The sequence below is a fragment of the Pinus tabuliformis genome, chromosome 1_2 (assembly GCF_031772625.1).
Source record: "Pinus tabuliformis cultivar Carrire ecotype Pingquan chromosome 1_2, CPIR1, whole genome shotgun sequence".
In the NCBI taxonomy this organism is placed as follows: domain Eukaryota; kingdom Viridiplantae; phylum Streptophyta; class Pinopsida; order Pinales; family Pinaceae; genus Pinus; species Pinus tabuliformis.
This window is the reverse complement of record NC_142298.1, coordinates 1,363,184,857-1,363,208,337: the sequence shown is the minus strand read 5'-3', so window position 1 is coordinate 1,363,208,337 and position 23,481 is coordinate 1,363,184,857. Positions and strand designations below refer to the sequence as shown.

General features: G+C 38.2%; 1 pseudogene; it reads left to right on the top strand.

Moving 5' to 3' along the window:
• Window positions 1–18,779: 18,779 nt before the first annotated feature.
• LOC149211307 (uncharacterized) lies at window positions 18,780–19,657 on the top strand (annotated as a pseudogene).
• Window positions 19,658–23,481: the final 3,824 nt, after the last annotated feature.

The following is a 23,481-nucleotide window of genomic DNA, read 5'->3' as shown; positions in this document are numbered from 1 at the left end:
ATCCGTCCTTTCCTGGCCTGAATGGTTTTCCTCCATAATCATGCACAAGGATATCTCAAGAATGATGAAGGATATCTAAAAAGAGGAAAAAAGGGTTTCCTAAAGCTTTGGGGAGTGCAGGAGGCATAGAGATTTCATCAGACTCGATCAGGGATCAATCAACTATAATATCAATATCTCCTCTCTTATCTTCTAAGGCCTTCCCATGGAGGTTTGTTTGTACTTCTCTAAATTAGTTTCTTCAGTTGGGAAATAGTTGGGCCACGAGCTATAGGAGGTAAGTAATAGGTAAAACCCATGAACTTCGCTCGAAATTAAGGAAATTTATTATTTTTAAGTGTTTTAACACATTTACGTGGGTTGGGTATATGCTGATCCGCGTGTACATTCTTTTATCATAGGGAAAAGTATTGCATAGGAAATAAAACATTGCTTTTTAGATTTTGGACCAAGTTTGGAAGGAAGGGTTGCCCTAGGCCATAACGAGAGCATCAAATCTACCAAGAATGGTAAATGGTGCTATAACAGATGCCCCTAATATATGAGGCCAAAAGGGGTACATGATGCCCGAAATATATTAAGTGTATAGAAGGAATCAGGACGAGACCGAGGAGGAGTTCACCAGAATTCAACCTGCCAAGCTAGTGAAAGAGATCATAAAGAAACTGTTGTCTGAGGTGAGTGTGGAGTACTGAAGAAGGTATGTTTTTGTTGATCATTTTGTCATCTTTTCTTTAGAACTCATAACATCTTTGTATCATGAACTAGGTAGATAATGGGAAATCATGACAAAATCTATAGGATTTATATGCAACATGAAAGTATTAATAATTGCCATTTCTTATGCAGGAAAAGGGGAAAACTAAAGATTGTCGTTCCAAAGAAAAAGACAAGGCCAAGTTAACTGTTGTCCCTTTGGCGGGGAACCATATGCAAACAAGGCGATCTAAATTAAAACATCGCAGCCAAGGAAAGGAAAAGGAGATATCGACTCGGTGCAAGAAAAAAACCGGATAACTGGGGATTAAAAACTCGATGAATCCCTCAGGATCCTTTAATCCTGAGGGATCACTGCTTTAAGTATTTTCGCATCCTTGATATCTCCGCTTTAGCTGTTATAAATAGGGGCACACTGCTAGCCCGAGGGGAGAATCCGTTGTTAATGTTTATGTAACTGTGCTCTGTATTTGAAACTTTTATCATCGACTCTTGTTGAGAGGTGATCCGTTGTAGTTCTATAATGCTTTAATATAAATTTGGTTGCTGCTCCGTCTGTGATCCTGGAATAGTCTCAAGCGGTGTATCCCTGGAGGCTAAGGGCCCGGCCCTGGTGGAACACTTGCTCCTATACCATTACCTTTACTTCGTGTGTGGTTATCATTTTCAACTTTTTTGGTAATCTGATGTGTTTTGTTATTTCACATCATAACTCTGTTAGATTGGGTTTATGTTAGACCGAGTGATATCATTCTCTATGACAGGGACGTCTTATTGTTCATTCTAACTCTGTAACACATTGTTGTTCCTTTAATTGCTGATATAACATTCTTGGTCTTTACAGAATGCTGTTGTTGTTCAATTACAGAGTAACTGTGCTGTAACATTTATTAGTTGGTATTACTGTATTAGTCTAAAAGATTACATTTAATTGCGATTGTTGATTCAATTAACACTGTTATTCCATCATGGATTACAATCGTTATTTTTATAACTAAGATTGATATTTGTATTACCAAGATCAGATTACTCTTTTTCTCGATACTAAGGTGTGCCGTGTGTTAAGTTTATTATGCATCTACATTTGGTTCTAAAGTGTTGTTCCATATTTCACTAATCAGTTGCTCTTTTATTCCCGTGTGTTGTCCAATTTATTCTTAAAGTAAAGATTGCCATCTGTAGGATATGATTGTTGCACTTATTCCCGTAGATCAAGGTGTTGCTGCTCATAAGAATTATTTGTTGTTACATTTTCTAGCTGTTGTTCCATTTCTTAGTTGCTGTTCCATTTCTTATTTGTTGTTCCATTTCCTATTATTTGCGTTATTATTGCTTTGGTGTGCAGAACGATCTGACACTGTAGTGGACATTGACATTTGTTGTCTGGTCCCCAGATTGATGATCTGTTCCCTGATCCCCTTTAGTTACATCAGTTTACGGAGGGATGAGTTACTGCTACTAGACCCTTGAATGATAAATTGCTTAGTTTTCTGAATGCATGATTTAGTCTTTAAAGTTCTTTGTTGTAAGTAGATCATGTTTTAAGCATCCATTTACCCTTGCATTTTGTGCACTATAGTACTAGCATTACTCTAGAAAATGACAGCCTCAAACTGAGTACACTCTTTGAAATAGCAAATCGTTCCTGGATTGACAAGTTAATGTGAGGTAATTAGAGGTGAAAAGGACCCTTTTTATGGCTCGACATTTTGGCGCCATTGCCGGGGAAGAGTGTAGCCATTTGTCTCTTTTTAGAGTAGTGTAAGAGTCTACTAGGAAAGAATTGGGTTTTAAAGACGGAAGGTAAGAACCTGCATGTGGAGTATGTAATAGCCTTGATCCCCTACTCGCTTCCCTGCAGATTTGTTGTTGTTTTGATTGGGTAGAACCTAGTAGTTGGTTTGTGTGCATGACTAAGCACAAAAATCCAGAAAAGAATCCTAAAACTCTACCAAAGCCTGATAAAGCTAAGGGGCCAGTGACCCTTGGCTGATTGAACTTTATAAACGAAATCCTTAAGAAAGCAGAATCTCAGCCTTCAATAGGACCTAGAAAAGTTACTTCTAGACAACCTACTAGTTCCCTTCAGGCCACAAGATCACCATCTGTAGCCTTTGCTGAGGTGCATAGTCAAACCGAAGAGCAACATTTTCAAGAAATTGAAAATTCTAGCCCAAAATCTTTGCAAGAAGGGAATCTTAGAAACCTCTGTGAAGGGAGAGGAGAGACAGGAGAAATTAAAGAACCAAGGTCTCCTCTTGGGGTAATTCAGCCATTAAGTAGCCCAGATAAGGGAAGTGCTGCAAAAATCATTTATAACAAAGTTGAGGAAACTCAATCCCCCCAGACATTAGGCACTCTCATCATCCCAGATAAAGGAAGCGCTGTCAAGGCCGTTCCCGTTAGAGCCATTCCCCCTCGATAACCTAGGAATACCCTCCTAGACATCCCAGAAGGTTATTGGCATATATTTGACCAAATGGCCCAGCATCAGCCAAACACCCAAACCTCTACACTGAAATACCCCATCGTGGATACTGCAGCTAATGCACGCATGAAAGCAATTCCTCTTCAGCATCAAGGATAATTTTAGGGGCGAATGTTCGCCCTTTGGCGAAATTAAGGGGTTTTAAATTTTTAGTGGGCGAATATTTTGTATCATAGTACATTTTTACAAATCACCTCAAATAGCCCACCTTATTTTAAGGGAGAGGGTAAAAAAGGTAAATTTAGCCCTTGAAATTAGGACTTACAACCTTCCATTCGCCCATTTTCAAGAATAGGTTTTATTTAAGTGAATCCATTCGCCCATTTTCAAAAATAGGTTTTATTTAAGTGAATCCTATGGGCCAAATACCATACTTATAAAAGAGGTATGGTAAATTAATAAAAATATAAATAAATGAGAGGTATGGTAAATAAATAAAACATTTTTTATATTTACTCCATAAGTCACCTTATATACATGTAAGGGTGTAAACAAATAAAAATATAAGTAAAGTGGAGGTATGGTAAATAAATAAAACGTCTTTTTATACTTACTCAAAAGGTATGGTAAATAAATAAAAATATAAATAAACTAGACGTATCGTAAATAAATAAAACCTCTTTTTATATTTAGTCCATAACCCTCGTTCTATTTATGAAGGCTCAAGAAAGAGGTTTTATTTAAGTGAATCCTATGGGCCAAATACCATATTTGTAAAACAGGTATGGTAAATTAATAAAAATATAAATAAACGAGGGGTATGGTAAACAAATAAAACATTTTTTTATATTTACTCCATAAGTCACCTTATATTTACGAACACTCAAAAAATGGGTTATATTTAGGTGAAACCTATGGCCAAAATACTATGGGACAAATACCATGGACTAGATTGTTATTAATACCATGCAAAAAACCATTATTAACCCTAATATTAGAATTAATAAAAATAAAAATGGCACATGGTATTGGCCCATGGTATTCACCAAAATGGCACATGGTATTGACCCATGGTATTCACCTGGAATGTAGCCTATTTAAATGGGGGAATTAAACTAGCATGTAGCCTATGCTAAGATTCACTAGGACTTTACAAAGTTTTATTATTTAGTGAAAGACTCGCCAAGATCTTACAAGATTTTATAATTGAGTAAAATATTCGCCATGCCTGGTGAGAGATTCGCCAAAAAATTATATATACATATTATATTATTGATAAAATCACCTTCCATTTTTCCTATATACCATGGAGATTCGCCCATTTATTATATTTATAAATTTAGGGGGGGGTCTTAAAATTTTCCCTGTTCAGCGTATCCCTACATTTCATGGCCTTACATCAGAAGATCCGGATGCATTTCTATTTGAATTTGATGTGCTGTGTAGGGGATATGACTATACCACCGATCCCCAGAAACTAAAATTATTTCCCTCTACATTAAAAGGGGCTACTTTAAGATGGTTTATGGGATTAGGTGGTGGTGTTATAAATAACTGAGATCAAATGAAAGAGTCTTTTCTAAAAAAATATCAGGACTATTGCAAGTCTAGAGAGTTAAAAGATGAAATATTTCAAATGGTAGCTAGACCAAATAAAACATTAGAATAGTATGTTGAACGTTTCCAATATAATCTTTAAAGATCTCCTTATGCATCATTACCCTTACCTGATAATGTGTTGAAAACATCATTAATTAGGGGAATGAAGGAACAATGGATTGAAACATTGAATATTATGGGAAAAGGAGACATTTATCAGGAAAATTTTGCTGACATTATTAATATATGTATTAGGAGCTCGAAAGGCAGCACAAGACTAAAACCAGCAGAGCATGATCGGTTTGCAAGAGATAACAAAATTTCGGCAAAAGGAGTAATTGATGCAGAAATTGGAAATTTATTAGAAAATTTTAAAACTGATATACTAGGGACACTGACAACACAACTTGATATTATGTAGGCCAAACAAGAGCAAGCAGAAGCATAACAAAATTCAGCAATCTTCTATCCCCGATGCAGGAAGAAACATATCCATAAGAAGTGTCCATTAGATGCAGTCCAAGTTTGTGCCATTTGCACAAAAGACCACTCCACAGAAAGCTGTCCCTCACTTCCTGGATTAAAAGAAGTATATAAGGAAGCAGAAGAAGAGATAGAATCGGTGTATCTACTCAATCAGCACCGTCAATGGCAGCCGCAACAATTAGGTATGTTTCCAGACCCAGCTTCTTCTTTTTAGCCTCCACAATATCATGCTCAATAATATAATACAATGTGGCAAAATCAACCTCCCTTCCCAAATTGGCCACAATAGTGATTTCCTTCATAATCTCCATGGCTGAGTCAAGAAAGTCAACCCAATTGGCCAAATTTTCCCTATACCCCACCATATTGGCAAAATAACACTTATCTAACACAATGGACCCCTCCTACTTCACAGAGTCAAGCCTGGCAGACAAACTGGCAAAGACCGATGAATCAGCCAGTAGGAACCATCCCGCTCCCTCAACCTACACTGCCAACCTTACAACAAAGCCCCCAGTCTAACTTAAGACCTCAACTCCCAGCCCAACCAAACCCTAATCCAAATAATAGACCGGTCCAATCTATTCAAATAGTGGAAACACCAGAAATAGGAACCGATCTAAGGGAGTGTAATGACTTCCAATTAAGATCTGGGCGTATCATCGAAAATGAGGGAGATAAGACAACTCATGTTGAAAGTCAGTTACCTATAGAACAACCGCCACAAGAAGAGGATGTGACTAGACAACAAATTCATAATCAAGAAACCACATCCTCTCCTCCATTCCCAGAACAATTAATTGTACCTCGACCTATACAATATTTTGATTTTGACATTCTGGGAGAATTAAAAAACCTGTACATAAAAATTAATCTCCTCCAATCCATTCAAGATATTCCGATATATGCAAAGACTATCAAAGAATTATGTATAAAGAAACCAAGGAGGAAAATAAAAAATAACCCAAAAGTCCAAGTAGTTGGTACTCTGTTTGACTTATTATCAGAAAAAGAAACACCCATTAAATATGAAGACCCAGGAAATCCAATAGTAACCGTACAAATCTATGGTCAAACCTTCTCAAATGCCTTAGTTGATCTAGGAGCTGCAATTAATATCTTACCAACCAATACTTGCCAAAAATTTGGCATGACATCGGTAGAACCAACCTCTACGTTACTAGAACTAGTTGACCGATCTGTGGTAAGGCCAGAAGGCACCCTACATGATGTCATCATATCTGTTGACTCCTAGGAGTATTCGGCTGATTTTCTGATAATAAACCCTAAAAGCCGACTTGATGGACATCCATTGATCTTAGGCAGACCCTGGTTTGTGACTGCCAATGCTTATATTGGCTGCCGACAAGGCAATATGACCATAACCAGAGGGTTAAATATCAAGAACCTAGCCTTATATCATCCAGCGCAGCCAAGTGTCACAATAATAAAAACTAATAAGCATCCTGTATTATACCTCACCGAAAATATTAGATCTCCATTAACCATACAATAGGCCCTAGATTTCAAAGACCAAACAAAAGATGATGCCATTAATAATTTTATTAGTCAAGCTGAATCCAGATCCCACATATAATGTCATATGATAGAAGCAGTATTTGATAATGAATTAGAAGAAGATCCTCTTAAAGATACACATGATCAAACAATACCTACTACCTCTGTTCCAGAAAGAAAAATCGTGGAAATTGAGTCGGGAAAGACTTTAAACATTAATGACAACCTGACTTCCGAACAAGAAAAGAAGCTCATCCAATTATTGAGGAACTATAAAGAAGAATTTGCATGGGACTACCTTGATATGAAAGGAATTGATCCCCAATTATGTACACACCACATTTACATAGAAAAGGATGCGAGACCTGTTCACCAACCAAAAAGGAGACTTAATCTTCATCTAAAAGATGTTGTAAAAGCTGAACTTCAAAAACTTTTAGATGTCAACTTTATCTACCCTATCTCCGATAGTAAATGGGTCTCTCCACTTGTTGTGGTACCAATGGAAAGTGGAGGATTTGTGTGGATTATAGAGAGCTAAATAAAGCAACAAAAAAAGACCACTTTCCCCTTCCATTCATTGACCAAGTATTAGACACTTTGGTAGGAAAGAAATTCTTTTCTTTCTTAGGCGGCTTCAGTGGATACAATCAGATTTAGATTGCCCCTGAAGACCAAGACAAAACCACTTTTACTTGTCCTTCGAAAAAATTTTCCGATAGAGTTCTACCTTTTGGCTTATGCAATGCTCCTGCCACATTTCAAAGGGCTATCCTCAACATCTTTTCAGACTTAATAAATGAAGGACTCAAAGTATACATGGATGACTTTACACCATACGGAGACGATTTTGACCCAGCCTTGGACACACTGTAAAAGTCCTACATCGCTGCATTGCTACTAGGCTTCGTTTAAGCCATGAAAAATGCTATATGATGATGACTGAAGGACTTATTCTAGGCCATTATATCTCAACAACTGGTATACAGGTAGACCCAGCCAAAATCCAAATAATTTTGCTAATTCCCACTCCTACCACTCAAACAGAGGTATGCAGTTTTCTTGGATTTTCTAGTTATTATAGAAGGTTTATAGAACAGTTTTCCCATATTGCTGCACCTCTGTATGCACTGACAGGTAATGTTGACTTTCTTTGGACAGATAAATGTGAACATGCCTTTCAGGATCTGAAGAAGCTTGTGTCCAAAGCCCCAGTCCTTCGAGGACCAAATTGGGACTTGCCATTTCAAATTTCATCAGATGCCTCAGATACAACTATTGGAGCAGTCCTTGGGCAGGAACAGGATAAAAAACCATATGCAATTTATTATATTAGCAAAAACTTATCCCCTGCTGAATTGAACTATACTGTTACTGAGAAGGAATTTCTAGCTATAATACAAGCTGTCAATAAGCTCAGGCATTACATTACTAGATATCCTATTATCTTGTATACAGATCACTGTGCCATAAAGTATTTAGCAAATAAACCAATCACAAATGGCAGAATAACTAGATGGCTGATTTTATTGCAGGAATTCGATATTACAATCAAGGATAGACCTGGAAAAGAAAATCCTATAGCTGACTTTCTCTAGCATATGCCAAAGCTAGTGGATGCAGCAGCAGTTGAAGATCAATTTCCAAATGAACATTTATTTGTTGTTACTGTTAAAACACCCTGGTATGCTGATGTTGCCAATTACTTAGCATTAGGTAAATTATGGAAACATCTAACCCCCAATGAACAGAAGAAAATTTTTCAGTGAAGTGCTCAATTTTCTTGGATTGGGGGCTACCTGTTCCACACAGGGGCAGATATGCACATCAGGAGATGCGTCCGTGAGGATGAAATTTTTGACATTTTGAAAGCCTATCATGACGGACCATGTGGCGGACATTTCAACGATTGTAGAACTGGACATAAGGTGCTACAAACAGGGTATTATTGGCCCACGATCTTCAAAGATGCAAAAAATTTCGTCCAAGGCTATGGCAGTTGCCAGAGAGCAAGACACCCTAGTGAGTCCGATGAAATGCCCCTGAACCCACAACTATTTATTGAACCATTCGAGCGATGGGCCCACGATTTCATTGGACCAATTAACCCATCCTCAAACGAGAAAACATATATTTTGTTGGCAACAGAATATGTCACCAAATGGGTTGAAGCAAAGGCATTGCCAAGAGCTATAGAGGATTCTGTCATACAGTTCTTGTTCCATACATTCATGCGATATGGGCTTCCAAGAGATATAACTACAGACGGTGGACCACAGTTTGCTGGTAACAAGATTGCTGCAACACTCAAAAACTATCATATCTAGCACAAAATCACTACTCCATACCACCCACAGGCAAATGGTCAAGTAGAAATTAGTAATAAGATAATAGAAGCAATCTTAACAAAAACCATTGCGTCACATAGACGCGATTGGGCTGCAAGACTACCAGAAGCCTTGTGGCTTACAGAACAACATGGAGAAGAACTACCGACTATTCACCTTATCAATTGGTGTTTGGGAAGCAACCCATTTTTCCCATAGAATTCGAAATCCAAACACTACGAACAACACAAGAAGTCATCTTAGATCTAAATGAAGCACAGACTAATAGATTACAACAGATCAATGAGCTAGATGAAATCATGCTCTCTGTGCTTCAAAACACTGCATTAATCCAATAGCAGCGAGCTAAATGGTATGACACTGTTATTAAACATAAAGTCTTTCGCGAAGGAGATTGGGTGCTCTTATACGATTCCAGGTTTCAGGATTTTCCCGGGAAACTTCGGACTCGTTGGCTAAAGCCATATGAAATCCAGAAGGTACATGACAATGGTATTCTTACTCTAATCACCATTGATGGATCTGGACATACATTCAAGGCAAATGGCCACCGAGTTCAACTTTACCGCAAACCACTTACTCGGGAGTCCTTCTACTAGCCACTACATGAAGACTCTGACATGAAAATTTTGGGGGAGGAAGAGACATCTTCCTCACCTGTGATTCATTAAGTGATTCACCTATTTTTACACTTTGTACATAATTTCTTTCTTTTGTTAAATCATTTTCTGTACATATTTTTGAATTAGCACTTTGTTGTTCCTTTTCGAAGCAGCAGCAATCCTATCGTTTTGCTGTTCCTTTTATGAATGGACAACATTCGTGTGCACTTTGGTTGTTTCTGCTGTTCTTTTCCAATGGGACAACATTTTTGTTTTACTATTCCTTTTCCAAAGGAACATAACCTTCTGGATCAGCCATTCCTTTTTCACTTTCATGTTGTTGTTCCTGTTGCAAAGGAACGACACTTTTTGTTTTTTGCTGTTCCTTTTCCAAAGGAACGACACTTGCGTTTTTGCTGTTCCTTTTCCAAAGGAACAACACTTTTTGATTTTTGTTGTTCCTTTTCCAAAGGAATGACACTTTCGGCCTTTTTTGCTGTTCCTTTTCCAAAGGAATGACACTTTTTAATTTTTGTTGTTCCTTTTCCAAAGGAACAACACTTTTTGATTTTCACTGTTCCTTTTCCAAAGTAACAACACTTGCATTTTTGTTGTTCCTTTTCCAAAGGAACAACACTTGCATTTTTGCTGTTCCTTTTCCAAAGGAATGGCACTTTTGGATTTTTGTTGTTCCTTTTCCAAAGGAATGGCACTTTTTGATTTTTGCTGTTCCTTTTCCAAAGTAACAACACTTGCGTTTTTGCTGTTCCTTTTCCAAAGGAATGACACTTTTTGATTTTTGTTGTTCCTTTTCCAAAGGAACAACACTTTTGGTCTTTGATGTTCCTTTTCCAAAGGAACAACATTACGATTTTCTACTGTTCCTTTTCCAAAGGAACGATATTTTCGGTTTACGCTGCTCCTTTTTCAGCGCTCGTATTTTCTTTCTCTTCCATTTTCAAATGACAACATTCTCATCTTCCTTTTACTTATGCTTGTTCTCCTTGCTATTCTAATCTAAAGATACTTGCTGTTCCTCCTGTTTTAGGTCTTTTGGAGCACAACTATACACTTATGTAATGGATACAAAGCTAAAGCATACCGAAATCAGAAAAATATATAAAATCGCTATTTTTTTTAAAAGAAATTGCTATGAATTGATGGAAGGAAAGAGGAAATGGCACCATTATTCATCACTTTTGCTGTCGTTATCTTACTGATACTGATATGATTAGTTATCTTTATCATGTTGGTTCTTTTTAATCCCCATAATCCTCTTTGATTATTATTATGGAATAAGAACAAAAGGTCTATATTTTCCTATTGAGATGTTAAGACTTCTTCCACCATTCCTACTCTTAAGGAGTGTTGAACCACCCTTTGTGTATAAATAGGAAAGTACGTCATGAAAGAAAAAGAAGAGAAAAATGATGCTTATATGAATTGTCAAATGCAGGATAGGGGGTCTCATCAAGAGCCAGCCTAACATGATCATAAGGAAGAAAGTGAAGTGGCATTCCTACTATGGCCACCACACCAGGGATATGGTCCAATAGGCACATCAGAAAAAATAAAGAGTTCTTGGAACAGGAGGTCTCATCACGAGCCAGCCTGCCCACCTTTCACTCCTTCCTGGTGAATGGAATTATGATTTAACTGGTTAACAAGCCAGCATAATGACCTCCATTTTGACACTGCACAACACTTCCTAGGCATACACAAAGGATCATGGTTCCATGGGTGAAACAAACAACTCTGTCAAGGTTATGGACACCTATCGGTAGCAGAGCTCTGTTAATGGTATTGAAGTCACATTCCGTATACAGCAATAGTAATCATTAACACCCTTCTTTGTCTTATATCTTTGTAATCTATCAAATAAGATTAGGTATATTACTTCCCCAAACCATAAAACACATGAAAATCTATCATAACCAATCATGATGGAAAAGTCGATAATGATCACATTACACTGGTTGTGCACGTCAGCTGTCCTATCCTCCCAGCCTCGCATCATGTAACCGCGTTTTCTTATTTATTAAGTGATCCTATTATACACCTCAATTTCAATAACCTGCTCCTTTTGTAAACATGGCATGTTGGCATACGTTGTTCCTTTATGACTCTGTATCAGGACAGATCAGCACGCCACTCCCTCATTTGATGGTCGAGGACAGCCTATCACATTGCAAGGGGGGAGGCTGACTTCATAATCTGCTGGCATACGTGTTAGGCTATTATTCAGCAAACTCTTACTTGGGAATAGCAAGGCTTAATGGTATCTCGTCTTTCAATTTGCACGTCTTACTGCTCCTAAGATATTTCCATATTATACTCTGCAGAAATTAGTAAAATTTGAACGAGCTTTGCGATTTTGTTATTTTCTCTACATTTTAACAGTTTGAACAGCCTGCTGTTCCTTTGTCGTCTCTATGATTTTACAGTGAGCTAAAAGCATGGGAGGAAGATCAATTCAGAGGGAACCATAGGTATTGACAATCTCTGATGCTACAAGGGAAATCCTGGCAAGGGCAAGATGGTTAGTCTATCTCAATCACTTACGGGAACCCAACGAGACCGTGGCAATAGAATTCTTGCAGAACTTGCAAGAAGATCAATCCACAGTAAGGGGGAGACACATAACAGTCACCGATAACATAATCGTAGAAGTCTCGGGACTACCAGCCACTGGACTAGTGTGGACGATAAAGAAGTAGAGACTGTGAAAGATCATAAAAATCTTCCAGGATGACGGCCAGAACCTGACAGTCAGAGGAAAGGGAGTTCTACCATCAGCATTAGGAGAGTCGTGGGTAGAATTGGCGAAGATCATCTAGAGCTATATCACCTGTGAAGGCAGGAAAGACGTGGTAAGACTGTGGCACCTAAAACTTTTAGCTGTATTAAAACATAAATGCTCTGTGAACTTACCTGCATTTTTAAATTAATTACTTCATGATGTTGCCCGAAGTATAAAAAAGTAACAACATGTAGAATCGGTAGTAAGTCACCATGGGTTGATATAGCTGATAATTAGCCACAGTCTTGCTCAGCAACAGACCAACTGGGAAGAGCTAATCACTATGATAGATGGGGCACTAACTCTGTCGGCCCTGAAACACAAACATGATACCAATACACCAGATAGACCATCAAAACAAAGAAAATCAGTTAGATTGGCATAGATCCGAGGGAGGCTGGAAAATCTCCAAACGAATACCAGCCAACCTGTGGAAATAGATGATTCCGGGGACAAGCAACCCCCGGAATTGGAGGGAGGAGAGAATGAGAAAGAACTGGAAGAACATGAGGAAGGAGAAGTAGAGGAAGAGACTGAGCAACCTGGGCAGGTGGAGGCGAAGACAAAGCAACGTGAAGGAAGCCCACCGCAAAATCCATTGCAATAGGATGAATTGGCCCAAATTCTGGCCAATATGGGTGAATATGCCCAACCTCTCAGCCCTCTAGGCCTCCATATTGAAGAAGAACCAAAAGAGCAACCCGCTCAGGACAAAACTGCACCTGAAGAATTGCGCGACGAGGAAGAGAAAGAAGAGGATCAGTCCGTTCATGATGTAAGTATGACAGGAGAGAAAAGTGATGAAGATGCAGAAACGGAACCATCCGCTCCTAGCCAGACTACACCGGAAGAATGTCATGAAGAAGAAGAGGCAGAAAAAGAAATTACCCAGGAAATAATAGAGCCAGCTAGGGTTTTCACTCCTGAGCAACCCGAACAGAACAACGAAGGAGCACCCCAAGAAGAAAACCAGGGAATTGGCCAAGATAATAATCCAGGCCTGAGTAAACAAACAACTGTTCCTTCTAAGGAAATAACAGAAATTAAACGATTACGAAAAGAACAACAAAGATTGTTGAATGTGATAGCCCGACTCTGACAACAAATCAGGGTTTTGAAGATGAGAAAGAGAGTAAAAAAGACCTTGGGGGTAAGACAAGAAATCACTATGGAAAAACCCCTCAAGAAAAAGATTCGGAGGACTCGAGTCCAGCCTGCTATTCAAAACCCTGTCGAAGTCCAGATTGTTGTCCAAAACCAAAAGGAACAACATTCAACTGTTACCCATGTTGAAGTACAAACAGATGATATATCAGCCTGTGACAAAGAAGTTCAAACAGAGGCACAACCCTCTGGAGAAATGCAGGCCATGAACACAAAATGATGTAATAAGAAGATTCAAGTGAGCCTTCCAGTCACCACTACTATGTGGGATAGTGATCTGAGGACAGTAACCCTACGAGAGGGTTTGATGCAAACTCAACGAGTAGCAGAAAACCTCACAGAACAAACGGTTCCTCGAGAAAGGTATGAAGAATTACAACAACAGCTAAGGAATGTCAATTTATCCGAAAGCCGGGCCTTTGAAGGATGGCGAAAGGAAGAAGAAAAAGTTGCAAAGGTAACTCATAGGTTAGATATAGTTGTCAAGTATATGGATATCTTATGCTCTTTGTACACTGACGTCCTAGCATGTAGGGCCCCTGCTAAGAATTATGCATTGTTTTTGATGGAACGATATTTGTAATTGAAAATAAAGGCTGTCAAAGCATGAACCCCTCTACAAATTAATACTATTGATGATTTTATAAATTGTTGTAAGAATTATGGAGTAAAGGTTCAAAGGTTATTATGTGAATTTTATCTGCATAACCTTGTGCTCGATCAAGAGATAGAGTAGAATCCCGACCCTTTCGTTGGGGATATGCAACTGTAGGCATTTATTTCATTTAGAGTTAATCAAATCAAATGGCTTAAAACCTATAATGCCTTTCAAAGACAAGAAAACGAATTAGACTTATGGGTAAGAGCTGAGCCTAGAAACCTAGTACAGTTATGGGAGAAACATAGGAATCCTATGAGGACTCCAGGCGTGATTAAAGCATTAGGACCTATTCATACAAAAATCATTCGGTAGGGAATATAATACTTTTTCACTATTAAAGACCTTGTTGTTGATGCTGCTAAATTTCGGTATCAGATTTCTAATTCGAACATTCAACTCAGGGAACCCTTTAATTTTGAGAACTTTAAGTTAGCTTCCAATCGCTTGAACCTTTATGGTGAAATTATCTTGAGCGCAAGGCCATCTTGGTTAGGATATAGGTTTCAGAGTCTGATTATTTGGCACCCTGCACCTGGATACCAAGCCTTGTATGAAATGCCTGAGGGTCAGACAGGCCATCTTTTTGAACACCTCGTTAGGCATCATGGCTATAGACCACCACATGAAATCCCATCTCCAGCCTACTCTCTCACTGCCTTACATGTCAACTACAATGTTTTCATGAGGGCATGAAAAAGGGTAAGCAGGGGGGTGTGTGGAGTACTGAAGAAGGTATGTTTTTGTTGATCATTTTGTCATCTTTTCTTTAGAACTCGTAACATCTTTGTAGCATGAACTAGGTAGATAATGGGAAATCATGACAAAATATATAGGATTTATATGCAACATGAAAGTACTAATAATTGCCATTTCTTATGCAAGAAAAGGGGAAAACTAAAGATTTCTATTCCAAAGAAAAAGAGAGGGCCAAGTTAACCGCTGTCCCTTTGGTGAGGAACCATATGCAAACAAGGCGATCTAAATTAAAACATGTCAACCAAGGAAAGGAAAAGGAGATATCGACTCGGCGCAAGAAAACAACCGGATAACTGAGGATTAACAATTTGGCAAATCCCTCAAGATCCTTTAATCCTGAGGGAACACTGCTTTAACTATTTTCGCATCCTTGATATCTCCACTTTAGCTGTTATAAATAGGGGCAGCACTGCTAGCTCGAGTGGAGAATCCGCTGTTAATTTTTATGTAACTGTGCTCTGTATTTCAAACTTTGATCATCGAATCTCGTTGAGAGGTGTTTCGCTGTAACTCTGTAATGCTTTAATATAAATTTGGTTGCTGCTCCATCTGTGATCCTGGAATAGTCTCAAGCGGTGTATCCCTGGAGGCTAAGGGCCCGGCCCTGGTGGAACACTTGCTCCTGTACCATTACCTTTAGTTTGTGCGTGGTTTTGATTTTCAACGTTCTTTGGTAATCTGATGTGTTTTGTTATTTTACATCACAATTCTGTTATATTGGGTTTATGTTAGACTGAGTCATATCATTCTCTGTGACGGGGACGTCGTATTGTTCATTCTAACTTTGTAACGCATTGTTGTTCCTTTAATTGCTGATATAACATTGTTGGTATTTATAGAATGTTGTTGCTATTCAATTACAGAGTAACTGTGCTGTAACATTTATCAGTTGGTATTACTATATTCGTCTAAAAGATTACATTTAATTGCGATTGCTGATTCAATTAACATTGATGTTCCATTACGTATTACAATCGTTCTTTTTATAACTAAGATTGATATTTGTAATACCAAGATCAGATTATTGTTTTTCTCGATACTAAGGTGTGCCATGTGTTAAGTTTATTATGCATCTACATTTGGTTCTAAAGTGCTATTCCATATTTCACTAATCAGTTGCCCTTTTATTCCCGTGTGTTGTCTAATTTATTCTTAAAGTAAAGATTGCCATCTGTAGGATATGATTGCTGCACTTATTCCCGTAGATCAAGGTGTTGATGCTCATAAGAATTAGTTGCTGTTACATTTTCTAGCTGCTGTTCCATTTCTCAGTTGCTGTTCGATTTCTTATTTGCTGTTCCATTTCCTGTTATTTGTGTTATTATTGCTTTGGTGTGCAGAACGATCTAAAACTATAGTGGGCATTGACATTTGTTATCTGGTCCCCAGATTGATGATTTGTTCCCTAATCCCCTTTAGTTACATCAGTTTACAGAGGGATGAGTTACTGTTACTGGACCCTTGACTGATAAATTGCTTAGTTTTCTGAACGCATGATTTAGTCTTTAAAGTTCTTTGATGTAAGTAGATCATGTTTTAAGCATCCATTTACTCTTGTTTTCTGAGCACTATACTACTAGCATTACTCTAGCAAATGACAGCCTCAAACTAAGTACACTCTTTGAAATAGCAAATTGTTCCTGGATTGACAAGTTAATGTGAGGTAATTAGAGGTGAAAAAGACCCTTTTTACGGCTCGACAGTGAGCATACCCATGCTCAGAGATAGTAAATCATTTCTGCATGTCAAGTACAAAAGCGGATCCAATATGCATTAGTATAAAGGAACTAAAAATACATAATGGATCGTCCAATCATATCAAAATAAGTACATGTATGAATATCACATATAAAGAACTGATCAATGATGCTGAAGTATGAAGGTGATCAATGAAGTCATAACGTTGATCCAAAAAGTACCAAGTCAAATGGTGGAATAAATGGTACTACACTGCAACTCAGGTGCCAACATATAGGATGTTGCTGTAAAGAGCTGCAACATATAACGTGGATGGTGTCAACTAGCAGAAACAGGAGAAACTGACAAGTGAACCAAGAAATGTTGATGCAAACCCAAGGTATCCACAGACCATCGTGGTACATTTCTACACAATGGGAATAAATGATCTCAAGTCGACCATGTGAGAAATAATTTGATTACCAGTCATTGATGTATACTGTTAACAAACAAAAGACTACTCATCGATAATGATGATGACAGCCAAGGTACCCAGTACAATCAAACGAGTGTGAATAAATGAGCTGTAGTCGAACACTTGGAAGAATCTACCAATTAGGAGACAATGATGTTTTCCCACTTTTGATAGCGAAGGAATCTACCACTGATGTTTGCAAATTCTAAGGTATTGCCAAATGGACTCTAGATCTCTTTCCCAGAGAAATGAGATGAAGTAGATGGGAAAAGATCTGCTAGAAGGAAGGCATTAAGGCATCCTTCATCAATCTAGTGCGAGTGTAACCCGTAGGACAATAATGTGGAAGGAATCAGATGAATAAAGATGTAGTAACCCAACCGAAGCATGTTTCTAATGTACACAAGATGTAGCTAGCGCATGATAGAAACCCTCTGAACCAACCAATAATTAAGGTTAACAAAGAGGAGAGGAATCCACGAATATGGTCATATGGAAACCAAGGCATTGCATGAATCCCAATGTGTGATAATGAATGCTGATGTAGAACAAAAGGGAAGCCACTCAGTCAAAGACCCATGATACTAATCGATGCCAAGTGTTAGAGTCGGTCTTTCCATCCCTCCGTCAGAGATCATTTCTCTTATTGCATTTCATTTTTAGGTGTCCCATTCTGTTTATTCATCTACATTCTGCTAGGGGCATGCCATAATCTGATGGAAGGGTCTTGTCAGTCATTTCCCCTCATGTCTTATCCTGGTGGTTTAGGTTTGTTTGTCGAATCAATTTTAAGGTCATTTACAGTCGTCCAATAATGCCAGCAGGCCAAAGGGAGGTTCAAAATATGTTTTCATTTCGAAAATTTCATTGTCATACTGATTGATCATGACTTTTCTTCAAAACCCTGTTTTGAAGAAAAAGTCGTCTTTTCGTCTTTTGAAATAATTGCCATGTATATTTTCAAGGTTTTTCGGTTGAAGATGTTCAAATGTAGCCTCTGGTCATTTTTATTTTTTTTTGGCTGAAATCGGATCCCACCACACCTGCAAAAGTTGACACGATTCATCATCAACTCAAAAATAAGTGGAAACAAAGAATAGAGTATGTATTAAAGGTGTAATGTGTCAAAGTTCAAAATATTGCAGAAATGGGTTCGTCAAAAGAAATAATCAAAGTCCTTTGTATACATGAGTTATTTTCACATTCGATGATCCATATGCATGCCAAAGACATCAGCCAAAGCCAAGATAAAACAAGGAAGTGAAAAAATGAAGTTTTGAAGCTAAACTGTGTGTTGGATCAGTGCGCGGCGCGTTGGGTGACTGGCGCGGCGCACTGAGCAGGCACGGCGTACTGGGAGCAAACGCGCAGTTCATATTTACACGGGCGCGGTGCACTAGTAAGGCATGGCGCATTGGGCGAGCTACGTGGCGCATACACTTAAAGGCCCGAAACTGCTAAGAATTGTTCCAAATTGCTAATAACTCGCACGGATTTTCCAGGGATAACAGGCCTAACTCATGTTACTGCAAATCATAATCATGCCAACATCCTGCGGTTCAAGCAATAATATTAACAACGGCCATTGTTTTCACCACTGTAATCGTCTTAAGATGGAGGCGCCCCTGCATTATCCGTAGTTTGCAAAATAAGCACGTTGTTATAACAGGAGGATCAAGCGGAATTAGCTTTGAAATTGCAAAAGAAGCTGTTGTACAGGGCTCCTACGTCACTTTGGTAGCAAGAAATCTCTCTAATCTTCAAAAGGCAACTGAAGAAATCCTCAAAGAGGGACACTGTGATCAGGATAGGATCAATGTCAAGGTTGTAGATATAAGTGATTATGAAGCAATTTCTGCAGCCATACATGAATCCTCTGAGTGGAGGCCACTTGATATTCTTGTATGCAATGCTGGGGTTACTTGTATTTCTTATCTGGATCAGCTCCCCATTGACATAATTGCTTCCACAGTCCAAACCAACATAACTGGAATGCTCTACATTGCGCGCAGCTCTTCCATTGATGAAGCAGAGGAGCATCCACCATTGTCGGTTGGCTCTGGTATTCGTGGGATCGCTTGCTTCTCTGTATACCTTGTATGGTAGTGGGCTCTACACTACAACTAAATATGCTCTGAGAGGACTCGCTGAAACTCTAAGACTTGAAACTCTTGCCTTACAACATTGGTGTCACCCTAGTTTGCCCTGGGCTTGTAAAGACTTCCATGCTAAAGGAAATTGAAGATAGCACATCAAATTTAGAGTTTTATAAGATCAGAAGTAAGACTAGCTTCTATAAGAGAAGTAGAGCAGAGGCTCTAAGGGAAGGTGGAAATTCAAAAATCAAAATTAAAACGAAGAATATCTACCACAGCAGAAAGATAGGAACGACTTTCCTATTTTTGTCCTCAGTCACGATTTCATGAGATCCACGCTATAGTTTTTGCCTTTTAATTGGTCATCAGAGAAATTCAAGTGGAATAATTTAATGCTATTCTGTCTTTACAACAGATGGACGGCTCTTTTTCTATCTTCATGATTTTAGTTGAAATAGCTCCCTATTTTCATCAATCTGTTTTCCCACCTCTAAATTATTTATTGTATTGTAAATCATTTATAAAGGGTCGGAGTTTCTGGGAAAGGTGGGAGAGAAAACTCAGCGCTTCACTGTACAGTTTGGCCAGGAAATTAATAAAATGATGCAGCTCTGATTCATGAGATTCATGTGGTATGAGTTTAGCATATGTTTCTTCGTTTTGTTTCATATGTATCTTGTTATGTTTTACAGTCCATTCATAATCATTTCCAATTGAATGTTTTTAAGTAAGAAAGGTAGAATCCAATTATTGCTCTACCTTGGAAAAGCATTCATCCTCTGTGTGTCTTCTTCTGTTTGAAAAGGATTCATTGGTTATGCCCTTTTCAACCTCTCAACAGTATTTCCACTCCATATTACTTCAATTTGATTGCTAAACCTCCTGCCTATCTTGCCTCACGAAATACTCTGCATCTTTGATTCAATTTCCCAGCTCATGCTGTCCTTTGTCCCATACATCCCTGAAAATTCAGTCATTTATTAAAATTATCTCTTTCATATTTACTTACTAGCCTAAAATCAGCATTCATTTTGAGTCATCTCAGACCTTATTGTTTATTTTTACTGAGTGTGACCCCGAGAGAGCCCTCTCCTGTTTTGGTAGGGCTAGCTACTAGACTGAGTGTGGTTTGTGGTTATCCTGAATTTTGCCTTCCTTCAGCCTAAGGCAGATTTAGGCTCTAACACCAAGCACAAGGTGACCTATCAATAATGAAATAAGGGCTAGGGTGTGGATCTAGATATGCTCTCAGAGTAATTTGTCATAGTCGATAAGAGAAAGACCCACCAACAAGAAGTCAATGGAGACCTTCTCAAACCAGCACGACCAAAGGACCAAATAGCTGATGTGATAACAAACATGACTCTAACAACTATGGATGGCCAACTGAAAAATATGTCAAGAGACACTACATAGAGGCCGACTTAGGTTTACTTCCCTTGAACAAAAGCATGACTCAACTGTGAGTACATGGCAGCATATGATAACTTTGCATAAGTTTGTCATGCAGGAGGCATAAGAAAACTCTCCATATGATTGGAAGAGATAACCAATCGGAGGATTATTGACTTGATAACAAGGTTAAGGCTCTCCAAAGTCAAACTAAAGCCCATCCCAATAGAGGAAATACTTATTTTTTGAGTGCTTTGTTCAAGGGTGACACAACTGAATCTAGCTCCCATGAAATATGGAAATAATGTCTCGTTCCCGGTCTTTTTGGGATATATAATTTTTTTGTCTTTTTCATATTTATGAAGCATGAAAAATAATAAACGAGTTCTATGTTACAGTGGAATGAACAAGTGTCTCAATACAGATATGCTAGTTCCTGGGATGGGAACATTCCTATGCTTAATGCAAGGTGATGAAACTGGTCAATGACACTGAAAGGAATGTTATTTCAATGGGTAAAAGGGTATGTCAAGTTGCAGAGGCTAAGTGATTGCAAGGTTTATTTTGCAAAAGACGTGGTCAAAATGTGGCTTAAACATGAGTCCAAGTGAAGCCGGCTCAAGGCCAAAAGGTGAAAATGGTCAACATGCAATGTAGCAATACAACTCAACATAAAGGAGCCACTAGGGTATTAATCTAGAAAATAGAAAAGAAGAAAGAGAATGAGTCTCCAACACACAAGTCATGGTGGCACTAAAGAGGACTCTCGAGCCTAAGAACAAAATTTCAACATGGGTGCCAAGTGACAATAAGGTACTATCTAGGGCACCCATGATAAGGTAGGCTCTAGTACACAAGTTATGACACTTCTAAGGAATGAGAAGCTTCTGCATCATATCATGGTGGGTTCGATCTTAAGGAAAAAATGGGAAAGGAAACTGATAAATTCACAATGCAGGTGAAGAACCTAACCTATATGCTAGTTTTGAGAACCAATACCTATCAGAACGGATCAACCAAAAAAATTGTCCAAAGGAGAAGTCTTCCAAGTTCTGTAGACATAAGTAGGAACACTAGACAAGAATTTAATACATCCCATATACAAAATTCAAATAAAATCTTGTGTCTATAGGATAAAAAACTTGAAAATGCGCACCTTATATGTACAATATGGTATAGGGAACCATGTAGCCTTGAGGCTTACACATAATAGTTCTTTAGGAAAAACCCCTCGTGGGGCTCAGGACAAGGACTCCTTTGGTAGTTAAAACTCATGGCTTCAAAAAGTTCCTCCTATGAAGGCAAATAAAACTCAAAGAAATCATGAGGACTAGAAGGATCAAAAAAGGTAATTTACAAATGACTTTCCAAGGAAGAGAGACGCACAATCAAAACCTTTGACCTTAAGGAGGTAACTCCACAACTTTCAAAAGAAACATCAAAAGCCTTTCAAGATCGGTGGAGTGGTAGGTCAGTCACTTAGAATCTAAGGTCCAAAAGTGACAAAAAAATCCACCTAAAGCCAACTAAAACCAAAGAGAAAAGATCACTTGACTATAAAGTCCCTAAAGATGCAACCAATAAAGCAACTTCCAAGTATTTCCACTCCAGGTGATGAGGACCAGACACCAAAACACAAGAAAGTGAAGTAAGGGACCTTTTGAAGATAGTCTGGGATATCGATAGCCAAGGCCTACCAGCAAAGGTGAGAGAAACAGTGACACTGACCTCTAGACAAAAGCCTTTGCCAGTGCAAGTACCCAAGCTTCACAAGGGTACCCTCCAGATGTGCTAATGAATGTGATGCAACATCTACCTCAAGTGTCACGAGATTCCCCTCTACAACAACCAATGTGATCCCTAGGAAAGGAAACTATGGGCACCAGTTCATATCAAAAGCTGGGCGAAACAGTCGTGAGGCAGGATCCAACAAGTAGCAGAGGGGGTATCTCTCTTCCTTGGCTTCACTCTCCCTTGTGCTTGACTCCCGGTCACAGAGCTTTCCAATGTTTCTAACGATATTGGATTTCACTCATTATTCAACTTCTATGTTTGATAATTTGAGTGGCCTTGGAGAGTTAACTCTCCACTCACATATTCCAAGGCCCTAATGAACCTAAACTTGTTGGTATTTGTTAATGAAAAATTAAAAAGATCTAGTTATTTTTATTAAATCACTTGATTTTAAAGAGGTTGTTCTTTAAGTCATGGGTAAAACGAGAGTGAAACTTATGATGTTTTGATGCACAAGAAACCAATAGAAACTTAACTATATGCATGCAGTTATTTTTCTTCAATGAAAAGGGATTTCTATAGAGTTCTACGAATAAACTTGTACAAGCAAAAAAAAGATATTTTCCATAAAACACACTCCACACACTCAAAGTTTAATAGAAATACTAAAATGCCTACAATGAAAACTATAATGATGGTGCATGGATGTTCATACAAGAAGAAAACGTGTTTCTTTATAAGATCAATAAGCCAACTTGACAATAAAGAGGGCAAAAATTTAATAACAAATTTCCCTCAAAACCAAGCAAAACAAATTGAAAAAGATCACAATTCCTTAGAAACAAAACAAAAGAAACCAAAAAACCAAAATCATGGAAAAAAGAAAAGCAAAAGCAACATTTTTGTCTTTTTTTCTTTTAAGGAAACTAAAGAAACTTTTGAGGTCACAAAAAGCACTACTAAATTCGAAAGATAAAAAAGAAGCACAAGGAGTCCTTATACCTTGCAAGTTATAAAAGTCATTAATA